This window comes from Myotis daubentonii, chromosome 1, assembly GCF_963259705.1.
Source record: "Myotis daubentonii chromosome 1, mMyoDau2.1, whole genome shotgun sequence".
Lineage (NCBI taxonomy): Eukaryota > Metazoa > Chordata > Mammalia > Chiroptera > Vespertilionidae > Myotis > Myotis daubentonii.
The window spans coordinates 177,395,266-177,411,495 of record NC_081840.1 but is presented as its reverse complement, the minus strand read 5'-3'; the positions used below and the strand labels follow the sequence as shown (position 1 = coordinate 177,411,495).

At 45.7% G+C, this 16,230-nt stretch overlaps 1 protein-coding gene across 16 annotated transcripts in view; it reads right to left on the bottom strand.

The window, feature by feature from the left end:
- The window catches only part of WDFY3 (WD repeat and FYVE domain containing 3), a 277,660-nt gene extending 263,632 nt beyond the window's left edge, over nt 1–14,028 (bottom strand). For 3 of the 16 annotated variants that reach the window (XM_059666212.1, XM_059666252.1, XM_059666232.1), the window contains exon 1: nt 13,545–14,021. The gene's annotated coding sequence lies outside the window, so the exon portion shown is untranslated. Of the gene's footprint in view, nt 1–13,544 lie in introns of all 16 variants that reach the window. The other 13 variants (XM_059666222.1, XM_059666243.1, XM_059666263.1 and 10 more) reach the window with 10 other exon arrangements.
- Between the last annotated feature and the right edge of the window lie 2,202 nt (nt 14,029–16,230).

Genomic DNA, 16,230 nt, shown 5'->3' with positions numbered 1-16,230 from the left:
TGCCTGGTTAACTGTCATCCTATTTATAGGAAGTTCAGGGAAGAAACATAGCTTTGGTGTTTTTCCTATGGAAACAAGGCAGAGAATCTGAATTTGTACATGCTAACCTCTTCACCTCTGAGAACAAAAATATCAACAACATTCTTGTACTTGTCAACATTTTTCAAAATGAGCAAGATCATTATGCTTTTAGCAATGAAATACAAGTCACTATTGTACTACAGTTATGTAAGATGTTACTACTGAGCAAAGGGTGATGGGTAAAGTTTACATGGAACTCTATGGTAATTTTCGCAATTTCCCGAGTTTATAACTACTTCAAAATTTAAAAATATATCAATAAGGTAATGCAGTTAGAATAAACATTAGAGAAATTAAAACAAGTTGGTTTTCTAGAGACAAACACTCAAAAATGTACTAAAAGATTTGGCTGTCTTGAGAACAATACTTATGGGATTCTTTTTAAAGTGTTAAGTCCTATCTATCTATATAAAGGCTAATATGCTAAGTGTCCTTCCCTCCGCCCGGTAATGTCATGTAGCAACACCGGCTTCCTCTCCCTAGTGACGACTAGCCTCCTTGTAGTTGCTTCAGCCCAGGAACATGACTTGCTTTATAGCCTGGTGCAAACACTTCACACTGTAACCAAATGTCTGTGAAGTGTTTTCCGGTGCCTCATCTCATTTGATCCTCACAGAAGTCCTGGAGTAGGTAGATAGGAGACTCGATGGAATCCGATTTTCTTTTCATTAGCCGGAAAATGGAGATTTAGAAAACTTAGAAACTTGACCCGACTGAAAAGAAGTTAAGATGGTGGACCCTGAAAATGACTTCAGGTTTTCTCACTGTGCAGAATATAGTCAAACACCGCTGCAGCCCTAGCCGGTTTGGCTCAGTGGATAGAGCATTGGCCTGCGGACTGAAGGGTCCCAGGTTCCATTCCAGCTAAGGGCACATGCCTGGGTTGTGGGCTTGATCCCCAGTAGGGGGTATGCAGGAGGCAGCCAATCAATGAGTCTCTCTCATCATTGATGTTTCTTTCTATCTCTCCCTCTCCCTTCCTCTCTGAAATCAATGAAGAAATATATTTAAAAAACAACAACACTGCTTCCGTTAAATAGTTTACCCTTTGTTCTCCCTGCATGATCTACAATAATAATCAGCTGCATGTTGATATTTACTGCTGTGTTGCTGACAATTACCTGAAAGAGAAGTTGGAGTGCTTCACTGGGCCGAAAAAAGTTTAGCTAAATCAGAAAGCAGGTCTAATTAAGCAAGTTTATTTTATGTCTATAAAAAGCTAAGTTGACTCGCGCATGCATGATACATATAAAGCTCTCGTTGGCGCCAATTGTATGTGTGTGTTTCCATCTGTGATTGTCTATCGTGAACTTGGTTGACACTTCTATTATAGAGAAAGGGCGAATAGCGATATCAAAATATTTCTTCTAATTAATTTCCTCTCAATTTGCACAAATTCATGCACTGGGCCACCAATATACAATAGTTAATCACCTCCTAAATCACACAAGTGATAAAGCATAACTTAGGATGCTTTACTTATAGCACGAGGCAATAAACAAGGTTCTCTGCAGACAAATTACTTGTTCCCCCTAAAGGAAAAAGCAGATAATACAAAATCATTTGGCAAGACTTTTTAATATCAGATAATGGCTATGTAACAGATTTCTATTTTTCTTAGGCTAATATTAAATTAATTGGCCTCCTTTAAATCCATACTGGCTGGAGAACAGAGTGAAACAAGATAGGAAGAAACATTATACAGGAAGAGAAAGCTGGACCTGATACTTTAAAACAGTGGTTCTCAACCTGTGGGTCGCAACCCCTTTGGCAGTCGAACGACTCTTTCACAGGGGTCGCCTAAGACCATCCTGCATATCAGATATTTACATTACGATTCGTAACAGTAGCAACATTACAGTTATGAAGTAGCAACAAAAATAATTTAATGGTTGGGTCACAACATGAGGAACTGTATTTAAAGGGCCAGAAGGTTGAGAACCACTGCTTTAAAATGTAGCGGATTCATCTATTACACATGTCAAAAATTACCCTGCATCCCTCTCACAACATAAGTACCAAGGGCTTAAGAAACTGAGGAAAATTAAAAGAATTAGTGTCAGAAAGCAATTATCACTCTTATCTAAGGAACCTGGTGTGGAAACAGATGAAGAACCAGAGGCCAGACAGGATAGGTGACCTGCTCAAAGTAACAAAACTCTCTCTCTCTCTCTCTCTCTCTCTCTCTCTCTCTCTCTCTCTCTCTCGTTGTTAATCCTCACCTGAGGACATTTCCCCATTGATCTTTTTAGAGAGAGTAGAGGGAGAGAAAACAGAGAGAAAATCAATATGAGAGACACACAGATTGGTTGCCCCCCACACACGCCTCGACCAGGGCCTGGGATGGAGCCTGCAACCAAGGTATGTGCGCTTGACTGGAACTGAACCAGGGACCCTTCAGTCCGCGGGCTGATGCTCTAACCACTGAGCAACCGGCTAGGGCAAGATTTCAAATCTCAATTTCTGGGTCTCTGAAAGTGTCACTATAAATAGGATCTTGTCTTTTATAGGCAGAACTAATGAACACCTTTAAGAAATTAGGCCATACATTAAAAAAATGAAAGCCAATCATACTTAGTTGTATTTTTTTTCCAATTCAATAGTCTTCTAAACCCCAAAATACAATTACAGTAGTACTTTAAGTCCCTGTGGCTTCACATAGATCTAGTTGATTAAAGTTACTGATCTAAGCAACCTCACCAAAATGCATAATGACAGTGGCTCTCTACGCAGGGACTCAGTTTACTCAAGGCATAGCAGTATCTGCTACTGGGTTAGTATATGATGGAAGAGTGGTCATGGTACATTCTTAAATCTCAAACTTGCTCAGGTAATGCAGCACCTGATCCCCATTGTGCTCTTTTGTGGAATATCACAAAGCAATGATATATTAAACTTAAAATAACTAGGTGCACTAACACTGTGCCACGTCATAGACTAATATACTATACACATATTGAAAGTGACAAAAAAAAATTTTTAAACTTTATGGGAGAAAACTTAAACCTAAGTCATTAAAAATTGTCCTTGACTGAAGAAAACTGATGTGCAAATTTAATAGTAAGACCATTCTAATAGTGAAACAAAATCAAGGCCCTACTCACACATAATCATTAAAATAGCAGCAGCAGCAACAACAAAATCCAAATCCAAAACAAAGCAAAAAAACAATAGTGTAATTGGTCAAAATACAAATAGTATTCACATTAAGTGGGCCAGGATCTACAACTATTTCATATACTAAAAAAACTACAGGGCACATCATCACTAGGCTTGTCACTACGGATTACAACATATAGAAGATCAATAATCCAATATTTGTTATGTATTATACCCAAGCACATAATTTTTGGTTAACCAAAAATGGAGGGAAAATGACTCATATTACTAACAGACATTACTTTAAATGTTTTGGCTCAAGTCTTACAGCTTATGCAGATACAACACTTAGGGTATCCCCTATTGCAGTGGTTGGCAAACTCATTAGTCAACAGAGCCAAATATCAACAGTACGATTGAAATTTCTTTTGAGAGCCAAATTTTTTAAACTTAAACTATATAGGTAGGTACATTGTTATTAACTTAATTAGGATATTCCTAAGGCTTAGGAAGAGCCACACTCAAGGGGCCAAAGAGCCGCATGTGGCTAGCGAGCCGCAGTTTGCCGACCACTACCCTATAGGCTCCAAGCCATGCAGGGGTCAGACAAGACATGGAAGCCTTAGATGTAAGGACTGAAGGACTTGAAGTTACAGGTTTCTAGGCTTAAGATGATATCTAGTGTTCCAAGATTCAAGAGTGTGTGCTGCAATTCACCATAGCTAAGATTTGGAAACAGCCTAGGTGCCCATCAGCAGATGAGTGGATTAGAAAACTGTGGTACATATACACAATGGAATACTATGCTGCGGTAAAAAAAAAAAGGAACTCTTGCCTTTTGCAACAGCATGGATGGAACTGGAGAGCATTATGCTAAGTGAAATAAGCCAGTCAGAGAAAGATAAATACCACATGATCTCACTCATTTGTGGATTATAGAGAACAACATAGACTGATGAAAAGGGACAGACCCAAAGACTGAGAAACAGCGATCAGGCTATCAATCCCCAGAAGGAAAGTAGGGGAGGGCGGGGGTAAGGGGAGGAGATCAACAGAAGGACTTGTATACATGTATATAAGCCAAACCAATGGACATGGACAACGGGGGGATGGGAGCATGAGTTTGTGTGTGTGGGGGGAGGTTGGGGGTTAATGGGGGGGATGAGGACACATTTGTAATACCTTAACTAATAAAAAAAAAAAAGAGTGTGTGCTGGAGTCTGACATTACACAGACATGGTGGTGAGCATACAAAACAAAAACCAAAAAACAAAACAAAAACACACACACACCCAAAAGCCTGCACAAGTAAAGTCAGATGAATAAGCCATCCTTAATTGCTTGTTCAATCAAATGAAACACACTAAGAAATACTGTCGACTTTATTTCTGGTACTATACTTTTCACACTCGGCAGGGCTCCCATTGAGTTGTTTATAGAAGTGATATTCTAGACCTATCAGTGTTTTATTTATTAATGATTGTTGGAGCCAGTAATAAACTATCCTCAAAAAATTCCTACCAACGAAAGGAAAACAGAAATGTGAATGAGTCAATATGTGCAATAAACCCTATCTATTTAGCTTGAAGAGAAGTTATCTGCATTACTATCTTATTACATTTGTTTATAATGAACTAGAGGTCCGGTGCACAAAAATTTGTGCACTCGGGGGGAGGCGGAGAGGATGGGAGTCCCTCAGCCCGGCCTGTGCCCTCTCGCAGTTTGGGACTCCTCAGGGGATGACCACCTGCTGGCTTAGGCCCATCCCCCGGGGGATTGGGCCTAAGATGGCAATCAGACATCCCTCTGGCAGCCCGGCAGCCCTCGGGGGATGTCCACTTGACAGCGGGGAGCAGGCCTAAACTGCAGTCGGACATCCTTAGCGCTGCTGAGGAGGCAGGAGAGGCTCCCACCACCACCACCACTGTACTGGCAGCCATCAGCCTGGCTTGTGACTGAGAAGAGCTCCTCCCATGTGAGAGCGCCCTGACCACCAGAGGGCAGCTCCTGCATTGAGAGTCTGTCCCCTGGTGGTCAGTGTGTGTCATTGTGACCAGTCATTCCCAGTCTTTCTGCTGTTAGGGTCAGTTTGCATATTACCCTTTTACTATATAGGATAGAGGCCTGATGCACGGGTGGGGGCCGGCTGGTTTGCCCTGAAGGGTGTCCCGGATCAGGGTGGGGGTCCTGCTTGGGTGCCTGGCCAGCCTGGATGAGGGGATGATGGCTGTTTGCAGCTGGTCACACCCCCTTCAGGGTGGGCGTCCCCACTGGGGTGCCTGGCCAGTCTGGGTGAGGGGCTGAGGGCCGTTTTCAGGCTGGCGGGTGACTGAAGCTCCCAACCTCTCCTTTTTTTCTTTTTTTTTTTTTTATTCTGGGATTTATTTACCTTCTATGGCTGTCACTGGAGCTGAGAGCCGGCTCCAGCTCTGAGACCTCGGCTGCTGAAAGCAGGTATCTGGGTTTGTTTGGGTTATATAATTGTAACACTGTTGCGGTCCTGCTCTCTCCAGCTCTGACGGCTGAAAGCAGGTTTCTGGAGTTTGTTTAGCTTCTATAATTGCAACACTGTTTCTTAGAGCGCAAGCTCAGAGGCCAGCAGTGGCAGGCAGGGAACCTTGGCTTCCTCCATCACTGGAGCAAACAAGCCTCCTATTCGTCTCAGCTGCCTGGCTACCGGCCGCCATCTTGGTTGGCAGTTAATTTGTATATCTAGCTGATTAGCCAATGGGAAGGGTAGCGAAGTTATGGTTAATTACAGTGTTTCTCTATTATTAGATAGGATGAATAGATGAATTTCCTAAGTATTTGGCATTTCTTGAGCATGCAATTAGAGGAAGGATAAGGCCACAGGGAAACATGTTAAGGGATTTGGGGGAAGCTTGTCCGTGTATTTAAGGGAAGCAGAAGAGCAGCGGCTGGTACACAGATGTGCACTCAATCACACACTAGGTATTTACTGAGCACCTATTATGCAGGGCTCATTGCCCTGGCCCTAAATATACACTAGTCAGCAAAAAAGACAGACTGCACATCCATTAGAGCTAGCAGTCATTACACTATACTGTTGGGTTGTCTCCTAAACAGTTTTCAGTGATTAATTTCATTGTCAGCAATTCCATAATTCAACAGACATTAACTGAATGAAATAGGAATTCAGAAGTTAAAAATAAAATTTTGGAGCTCAGTCTGGGGAGAGGAGACAAACAAACAAAAGAGCTAGTAAGTAGGGGTATGACAAAGGGTGCTAAGGGAACACAGGGTAGGGACAAACCAAGCAGTATTCTGCATAGCAGGAAAGCTCAGGGGCAGGATAGGGTAGCATACTTCAGAAACTTCAGGTAGGAGACAGGAATGCACCTCTGCTCATGCCCAGGGCACACTCTAGGCTCAACTCACCAAGTTCAGAAGTCAAAGTCCTTACACTGTACTCCAAGGTCTGCCAGCACCTCCACCACCCTAGCTCAGCTCTCACCTCCCTCCAGCCAACCCCTACCTGTCCACCCTCCTGCTTCAGGGCCTCAGCACCTACCCTTCTCTCAGATCCAAAACTTACTCCTGCAAATGCTTCAAGCCTCTGCTCACTTTAACGAAGAGGCCTTCTCATAGAGCCCTCTAAATGGCAACCCCATGCACACCTCAGGACTCTACACTCCCTTAATTCCCTTACCCAACCTTGTTTTCCCATGGCACTTATTACCAACTGACAATGTGTACATCTGTTATCTGTCCCCCCGCCCCCGACCAGCATTTAAGCTCCTTGATGTAACTCCATCAGCTAGCACTGTGCAGAGCAGATAGCAGACACACAAACTTTTTTTTTAAAGAATGAAAAGAATGGCTGTCAGAAGCTGAAGCCAGGCCATACAGAGCTTTGTACAGACCAAGACCCAGTACTTTAATGACTCTCTGATAATGACTTAAGTAGTATCTACTAAAATATTTTAAGCAGCAAGAAAAATATGCATATTGGAAAATCAGAATTTTATATTTTTCAAAATTAAAAAAGGAAGAAAGAATTCATTTTGGAAAGGGTATGAGGGGAACTGGTGAGAAGGGGTGAAGACAGAGTTGAGAGCATTTGTAAGACCGCTGTAATAAATCACTAGGGAAACACAGGACTTAATGAAAGGCCTCTGAGAAGGAGAGGGTTGAAAAGGAGAAACATTAAGAAGATAAAAGCAACTGGACCTGATCTGATGTTTACCTGTATGTGGAAACTGAGGAAGATCAAGGAGTGGAAGATGACTGCCAGCCTTCCATCTAGTCACAGGGTAGATGATTTGGGCATTTACTCAAATTGAGAAGACAGGAAAGAAGACATTTGGGGGGAAAGATTATGAGCTAAGGTTTGGTCATGCTGAGGTTGACATGCCTATGGAACATCTCAGTGGCTATGTCTAAATCAGCAGTTGGATATGTGAATCTAGAGCTAAGTAGTAGTAGTTGAAGAAATACTTTATAATTTGTGAGAATTTTTAAAAATATTTTTTATTGATTTCAGAGAGAGGAAGAGATAGCAACACCAATGATGAGACAGAATCATTAATCAGCTGCTTCCTGCATGCTCCCCACTGGGGATGGAGCCCAAAACCCAGGCATGTACCCTGACCAGGTAGCAAACTGTGACCTTCTGGTTCATGGGTTAATGCTCAACCACTGAGGCATACCAGCCAGGCATTTGAGAATTTTTTTTAATTCTAAATTTTTCTTAAAGAAACAAGCTTTATATATCTTTTCTTTAAAAGCCACATTTTTAAAATGTTAACACTATTAGAATTCTCTAGTAATTATTTTTTAAAAAGGTAATTCTAATAATATGAAAGTCAATTCTACAATAAGAAGCATCCTTTACGTGCCATAGCCTTCATAGTGAGATCATCACTGATGACCAAACCAAAAAATAATTTTTAGCAATGTCTGTCATAAACTTCCTATGTTGATTCAAATATTACTAAAAATAATAATAAGAAAAAGCATTAAAGAAGACCATTACACATATAACAAATGGCTATATAAATGATTTTCAACTAGTGTGCCACAAAAGTTTTTAAAACATACAATACCTGACTGTTTAGTCAGGGACAACTGGCCTCTTTTATTGTCAAATAAAAAAATGACAACAGCCAACACAACTATAGCTGTCCTGTGAGAATGAATCAAAATTATACCTATTTTTTAATAAGATCAGCAAAATATATATATTTTTAGTTTGTCACAAAATTTTATTCATTAGCTTATGTGCGCCATGAGATGAAAAAGATTGGAAATCATGGGCTATAATTTTAATAACTGATAATACTAAGTGTTAACAAGGATGCAGAACAACTGAAATTCTCTTATATTGCTACTGGTAGGAATACAAAATGGTATAGTCATTTTGGAAAACAGTTTGGCAGTACAATATAAAATTACTGATATTAATAAATATACACTTACTCCACCTCCTAGGTACAAATCAAGAAAATTGAAAACATCTTGCCCTCACATATACCTGTACCTATTTGCTTACAGCAGCTTTATTCATAATTGACCAAAACTGGGAATTCAAATGTCTGATTCATGAACAGATGAACAAATTGTGATACCACGATATAATGGAATGCTACTCAACAATACAAAGGAACACACTCAGTGGTGTGTTATAGTGGGCTGGTACCAGCTGGTGAGAGCCCACTGTTAAATTTATAGAAATTTTGCCAGCTGACTCAGATAGCTTAATTTAGGCCATGATTAGAGTATTTACAGTGCAATAATTAGCAAATGCTAAAAATCAGGGATTTTTTTTTTTTTTTTTTTTATGTTAGAGGGCAAGTTGTTACAATATTTATCAGCTAAGGTTTGGTCATCAAACAAGCTACTGATTTATGCAACAACTTAACAAATATCAAAAGCATTATGTTAAGTGAAAGAAGACACAAAACACTACATATTGTCTGATCTCCTTTATATGATACTAGAGGGTTGGTGCACAAAATTCATGCACAGGGGGAGGGACCCTCAGCCCAGCCTGCACTCTCTCCAATCCGGGACCCCTTGAGGGATGTCTGACTGCCAGATTGGGCCTAAACCGGCAGTCGGACATCCCGCTCACAATCCTGGACCGCTGGCTCCTAATCACTCACCTGCCTGCCTACCTGGTCACCCCTAACTTCCTCCCCCTGCAGGCCTGGTTGCCCCTCTCGGCCACCCTGCCAGCCTGGTCGCCCCACGCATCCTGCTTATTCAGTCATTTGGTCGTCCCTCACTAACCCCCCTGCCAGCCTGGTTGTATGCAGCCATCTTGTGAGGGTGTGAGGGTTAATTTGCATACTACCTCTTTATTATATAGGATTCTAGAAAAGACAAAATTATAGGGGCATTCATTAATTAATGGTTGCCAGGCGAGCACCACAAGAACTTTTTGGTGTGATGGGAAAGTTTCATATTTTTTGTTATTGTTGTTATTCCTCACCCATGGATATTTTTTCCATTGCTTGCTTTTCAGAGAGCGGAAAGGAGGTAGGAAGGGGAGAAGAGGGGAGGTAAGAGGAGGGGGGAGAGGGAGATGGAGATGGAGAGGGAGGAGGGGGGAGGGGGGAGAGGGGAGAGGGGAGAGGGAGAGGGAGAGGGAGAGGGAGAGGGAGAGGGAGAGGGAGAGGGATGTCATAGAGACATATTAATTGGTTGCCTACCACACGTCCCAGGACCAGGGGCGGGGGGGAAACTCGCAACCCAGGAATCAAACCCGAGACCTTTCAGTGCACGGGCGGAAGCTCTAACCACTGAAAAACGGCACCAGCAAGGATGAAAAGTTTTATATTATGGTGATGATTATCCAATTCTATACATTTGTCAAAACTTTTATTATAGGTAAATTATACTGCAGTAAACCTGAGACTACAAAACAATTAGAGGAGTCATTTACCTCATTTCTTTTCTGGAAAATAAATGTTCCATACATACACAGGAGGGACTGGGATTTGTCAGTAGAAATATCAGGAAGGGAGATTTTAATTCACATAAACAGAAAAAAATTAAAAATGTCAAAAAAAAGAAGTGAGCTGATAATCACAGAAAGTATGAAAACCAGAGCCTGAATGATCCTGCCAAGGATGCTGTAGAAATGGCCCTAGTTTGGGTATGATTTCAGATTAGTATGACCAACAGAGGTTTAATCCCTAAGGCCTCTTTCTACTCGGAGTCAACAGTTCCAAAATTCCATGATACTGAGTGCTTGATCATCTCAGATCCACTTTTTAATTTTAACAAAACATCTATTACTCATGTTAACATCAAGCAAATGCTATCATTAACTCAAAACTTAGTGTAGCCTTCCTTGTTATTAGGAGTACTGGCATTGACTTTAGACAGTCTGGGTTTAAATGTTGGCCCACCAGTGTCTGTGTGACTTTGAACAAGCGTCTCTACAGATCTATTTCTTCATTATGAAAGTAGGATTAACATTTTCCTAAGGTTTCAATAAGAATGCATGAAAAACAATTCCCATGTGCCAAACTGTCAATAACAAACATTTCTTAGATACTAGAAGCCCGATGCATGAAATTCGTGCAAGGGGCTCAGCCCTCGCAGCCCCGGCTTCGCCTGGAAGGTGGTTTGGCTATCAGGTCTAATTAGCATATTACGCTTTTATCATTATAGACTAGTGCCCTGGTGCACGGATTCGTGCACACTGAAAGGAAATTAATTAGAAGGTGACCGGCATGACTGGGCAAGACGGGCCAGACACACCCTAGAGCCAACCTCCCGCAGTCCCTCCCCTGCCAGTCGCACCTGGGGTGGTGCTGTGGCTCAAAAAGCGTCTGTGGAATGAGCAGGGGTCCCTCTGGCAGGTGGGGTCCCTCAGCCTGGCCTGAGGGGATCAGGCCAAAATGGCTCTCCAACATCCCCTGAGGGGTTCTGGATTGCAAGAGGATGCTTCTTGGGTGACGCAACACGGAATTGGACTCCCTCCTCTCTGGTTCTGGGTGCGTCACTCGATAACTGCAGCTGCCAAGTCACCACAGCTCGGCAGCTCCTGCGTTGAGCATCTGCACCCTGGTGGTCAGTGTGAGTCATACCTACCAGCCAGTGGGATGGTCGCTTAGCTTTTTACATATATAGACTAGAGGCCCGGTGCACAAAATTTGTGCACAGGTAGGGTCCCTAGGCCTGGCCAGTGATCAGGACCAATGTGTGGGGTGACCAGCAGGGTGATGGGGGGCGGGGGGGCCCATTGGCACCCGCCTTGGCTGGCCTGGGGCCTGCGGGCTGGGTGCAGCTCCTGTGTTGAGTGCCTGCCCCCTGGTGGTCAGTGCGTGTCATAGCGACTGGTCATTCTGCTGGTCTTTCTGCCATTTGGTCAATTTGCATATTAGGCTTTTATTATATAGGATAGCTGAAAAGATACAAATTCTCACATCTAATCCCCTCTAAGAATCTTAACATTCCAAATATAAGAGATTAGTTCTTTAATTCTATATCCAGTAGTTCATAATCTTTTGTGGAGACAGATCTTTTTGAGAATGTGATGACTCCAAGGATTTTTTACCCCCCAAAAATGCATATACAGGCATACCTCGATTTTTTTACACTTCACTTTATTGCACTTCACAGATGTTTTTTGTTTTGTTTTGTTTTGTTTACAAATTAAAGGCAAGACTCTCCATCAGCAAAAAGATTGTGACTAGCTTTGATGCCGTGGTCTGGAACCGAACCTGCAAAACTTCTGAGAGATGCCTGTATATGCTATATTCTGTCTATTATTTGAGTATTCAAGAACCTTCTGAAGCACTTGCATAAAATTAAGAATGCCTGCTGCACACTCTTAAAATTGCAAAGTTGAGCAATGTAATTTAAGAATCCTCAAAGTCGAGAATCCAGCTAATATTGAAATGTACAGTGTCATTTACTTTTTTAAAAAACAGATATACAAGACCAGCCAGAACATCATGTTTTCTAATTCATATCTCCTTCAGCAAGTTCAAATTTAGAAACGATTTTTTCACACGAATCAACTTCAACTCGGAAAAACTAGAACTGTATTTTTAGCTGCTTGAGAATGAATGGTTCAGAGTGTAACGTGCAACCCTGATGCTCAAAAAGACGCACAAAGAGTTCTCAAGTCAGTCTAATGCACTATGTGTTTTTAAATGTAAAAACCATACCAAGCTAATTCCTCTGCTTAGAGTCCCATGATCAAGTTTTATTTTTTATTTTTCGGCTGGATTTATTTTTTTCCTATACCTATGCACTAGTACATCCAGTTCTTTCATTAATCAATACATTTTTGGTTCTGTTTGATGTTTATTTGTGATGAAGCCTGATGCTGAAAACTAATTGTCCTCAACCTCCTATCAAATAATTCCAACCCTGGAGGTATGCCACTATCTCAGTGCAAAAGGTCTTGTTTTTCTTTTTTAATTGTTCGGTTTTCAGACGATAATAGCCAGTTGGCACTCACCAAACCCGTGCTCATTACTGAACCAAAAAAAACACAAATACTTCTTCCTATGCACTAGCACCATTTTCCCACAGGAAACAGCCATGCTAAAGCTCTGGAAGTCGAGGCAGGGGTTCACAGAGAGAGTAAACATCCTTTCAGTCGGGTTTTATCAGATTATATGTCAATGAAGGGGAGGCCTAACTAATACTGCAGATCTCAGGATCGAAGGGTGAAGATCACCAACACGCCGCACCTGAGGCGCAAACACTAGGCAGGTGGCCGGCGCCTTTCGGTCGGAGAGGTCACATCTGCGGGCCAAGCCCCACGGTAACCGGGAGCGTTTGCGATGCCAGCTCATCCTCGCACAGAAGGAAAAGGGCAGCCGCCGGCACAGGGGCGCCCGGGTTCCTCCCACGGACCAGGGCCCCCAGCGCAGGGGTGTGTGTGTGTGATGGGGGGGGGGGGGGGGGGAAGCAGCCGGCGAGGCCCGCAGCCCAGCCGGGAGGCAGCGCCCGAGGGATGGAGGCCTCGCAGGGCTGCGCCCGGGCGCCGGGGGCTCGGGGAGCGGGCGCCGCGGGGGCTGGCGGAGGGCCGGGCGCGGACCCCTCCCGGGCCGCCGGGTTACGCCCCCACTGCGCACCGGCGGCGACGTCCAGCCTCCTCCCCGCGCCCCAAAACCCAAGCATCGCCCCACGCCGCCCCCCGCCGCGCGTGATCCCGACCCCGACCCCGACCGCGACGGCGCCCCCTCCAGGCCGCGCAGGACACAGGCCCGGCCACCAGCCCCGAGGGCAGCGCGGTCCCGGGGGAGGCCGGGAGCTGGGCCGCGGCCTGTCCCCAGGGCGGCGGGCGCCGGGCCGCGAGGGGCAGCGCCGGGGCCCCGCGCGAACAAAGCGGCGCGGCGTCGGGCGCGGAGGGGCGGTGGGCAGGGGGTACTCACCGGAGGGCGCGGGCCGGGCGGGGGGGTCGCGGGCCGGGGCGCCGGGAGGGGGCGTCGGCCGCGGGCTGCGGGCGCTCCGCGGCGGGGCCGGCGGGCTGGGTTCTGCGGCCGCGGGTGCGGGTGCGGGTGCGGGAGCCGGAGCCGGTCCGCCGGGGCGGGCAGCGGCGCTAGGCAGCCGGGGCAGCGATGCCGCCGCCTTCCCCTTCTGCTGCCGGCCCCCCGCGTCCTCCTCCTCCGCGCTGGGTCCCCGCCGCCGCCTCAGCCTCGGCGCTGCGCCGGCTTCTCCTCTCCATCCAGGCCGGGCCGATCGTAGGGACAGCCCCGGGAAGCGCCGGGCCGCCGCCGCTCCCCGCAGCTGTCGGAGGCCATCTTTAATCCGCCGCCCGCCCGCCGTCCCCTCCTCCCGCGGCCGGGCGCTGACGGACGCCGCTGGATCCTCCTCCCGCCCCGCCCGCGCCCGCTCCCGCCGCGCCGGCCGCGGAAATTGCAGCCGCTCTTCCTCTCTCCCCCCGCCTGTCCTTCCTCTTTCCAGGCTCCCTTCCTCCCCCGCCCCCCGCCCCCCGCACTCCCCCTGCCCGGGGTCGCCCCCTTTTGCAGGCGGCGGGCGCCTGAGGCTCCGAGCTGGAGCGCGGCCCCCGGGTCGCTCGGCCCTCGCCCCCTCCCCGTCCCGACGCGCACGCCCGCTCCCTCCCGGCGCTCGGCTCCCTCCCGTCCCGCTCCCAGCGGCTCCCGAGCCTCCGCGGAGGCAGGACCGCCGGGCTCTGCGCTCCCCGCCCTGCGCGCGGGGCCGGGGCCGGGGGGCGGGAGGCTGCGCTCATCGCGCCGCCCGAGGACACGAGCTCTGCCCCCGCGGGCTCGGCTCCGCGGCTCTGAAACTCGGGGACGGGGTCGCGTTCGGCTCGGGTCCGTCCTTGGACCGAGGGGCCGCAGAGCCCCGGCCCAGACGTCGCCTTCCCGCGGTGACCTTGAGCCGGCCGCCTCGGGATTCCCGGGGGTTGCTTCCCTGCCTGGGAAGGGCATGGTTTCTAGCTTTGCAGACCGAGCGCACACGGTGCTCAGACCCAGGCGGCCCGCGCGGGCAGCCCCAGGACCACGAAGGGACCACCGGCGTGTCCCTCTGCGGCGTGTCCCCACTCGATCCGGTGGACTTTGGGGGCGCCTGCGGTGCTGGCCGCGGAGGCAAACTGAGTCCGCAATGAAGTCACCCCCTCGCGCGGGCTCCGAGGGGGGAAGTGGTCCTGTCGCTCGAACTTTGCTTTCCCTGACGCTGCAATCCGCAGACGCTGGTGAATTTCCTCTGACAAAGATGAAGCAAGAGGCACTTGCTGTTCCTTTCTTTGCAGCCACTTTGCCTTTGGCAAATTGGACCCATTTGTAAGGATTCACTCACCAATGACTACAGGGTTCAGCACGGATGACAAACACAGGGGGTGTGATGTGAGCACTGTGTGAAGAGTGTGTGTGTGTGTGTGTGTGTTGGGGGGCCACAGTTTAGCTTCTTTGGGACAGTGGCTATCAAAAAACACCTTGCCCTTTCAGAATAAGATGACTAAATGTGTTCCGAGATCATTTTCTTCAACAAGCCAAATATATAGGGAGAAATATTTTGAAATGTAGTTTTAGATTCTACTTCAAAATGAGTCATTATTTTAAGTTTAAATCTGAAATGTGTTTCAAAGCTCTTTGAAAAGAATACATCAAAACAAAGTATTTTCATTTAAAAAATGAATATACGTGGGGGGGGGGGGGGCAGGGAGGTGGGGTTCTGATCTTTTTCTTTGATCCACACAAAATGCCTTCCAGACCTCAGATGCCATCTTTCAATACCAGCAATTCAATTTGAAACCAACAGCCTGCATCAGCCTCTAAAACTTTGAAACCCAAATAAAGTCCTGGAGACAGTTTTATATAATACATTTGGAGTAAATTATAAAAAACAAAGCACCTATATGGTGGAGGGTGTGTGTGTTTTCTTTTGGGCCTTTTAGTGTTTATTCTTCATTTAAATGTGCTTCAACGGTCAAAATCAACACAAAATTCTAAGTACTGCCTTATAAATTTGTATATTTGCAGGAAAGACAAAATGAATACAAAGTGGGTGAGAAAAATCAGTCGACTTCTATTAAACACAGACCAGCATGCATTTTAAAAGGAGGGTTTTCAGTTCAATATGAGGTTTCAGTAATCTTATTGTGATTTTATTTACACTGAAAAAAAAAACACAGGAGTCTATATTTTAAAATTCATTAACGCTTTATAAATATTTTTCCGCTGAAAGAAATACATTGCAATAAAGTTCATGGGTAGATCAATACACAAATGCAGCCATTTCTTAATGTCCTACAAACTGAAAATCTCACAAAGGTTTTTCAGTGATATACACAAAAATGTAGCAAGCTTTTTTTTTTTTTTTTTTTTACTAGAGTCATATAAACATAAGCATGTAATTATTGACAGTATCCAGAGAATCAGGCCCTTTACACTTACTTTGGGCAGCTCTGTTTCAGATCTGTCATCATTACAGCTCTTACCTTTTTCAGTCTTTGTTGCCAGCTAAGTGTAGTTTCTCTGTCATGTTAGGGTTCAGGAATAAAAATAAGGTCAGACCAGGTTCTCCCACAACATGATTATTGTTTCACATGTATTCACTCTCAGATAAACTCAAGGTCCTCCATAAAACAAAGGA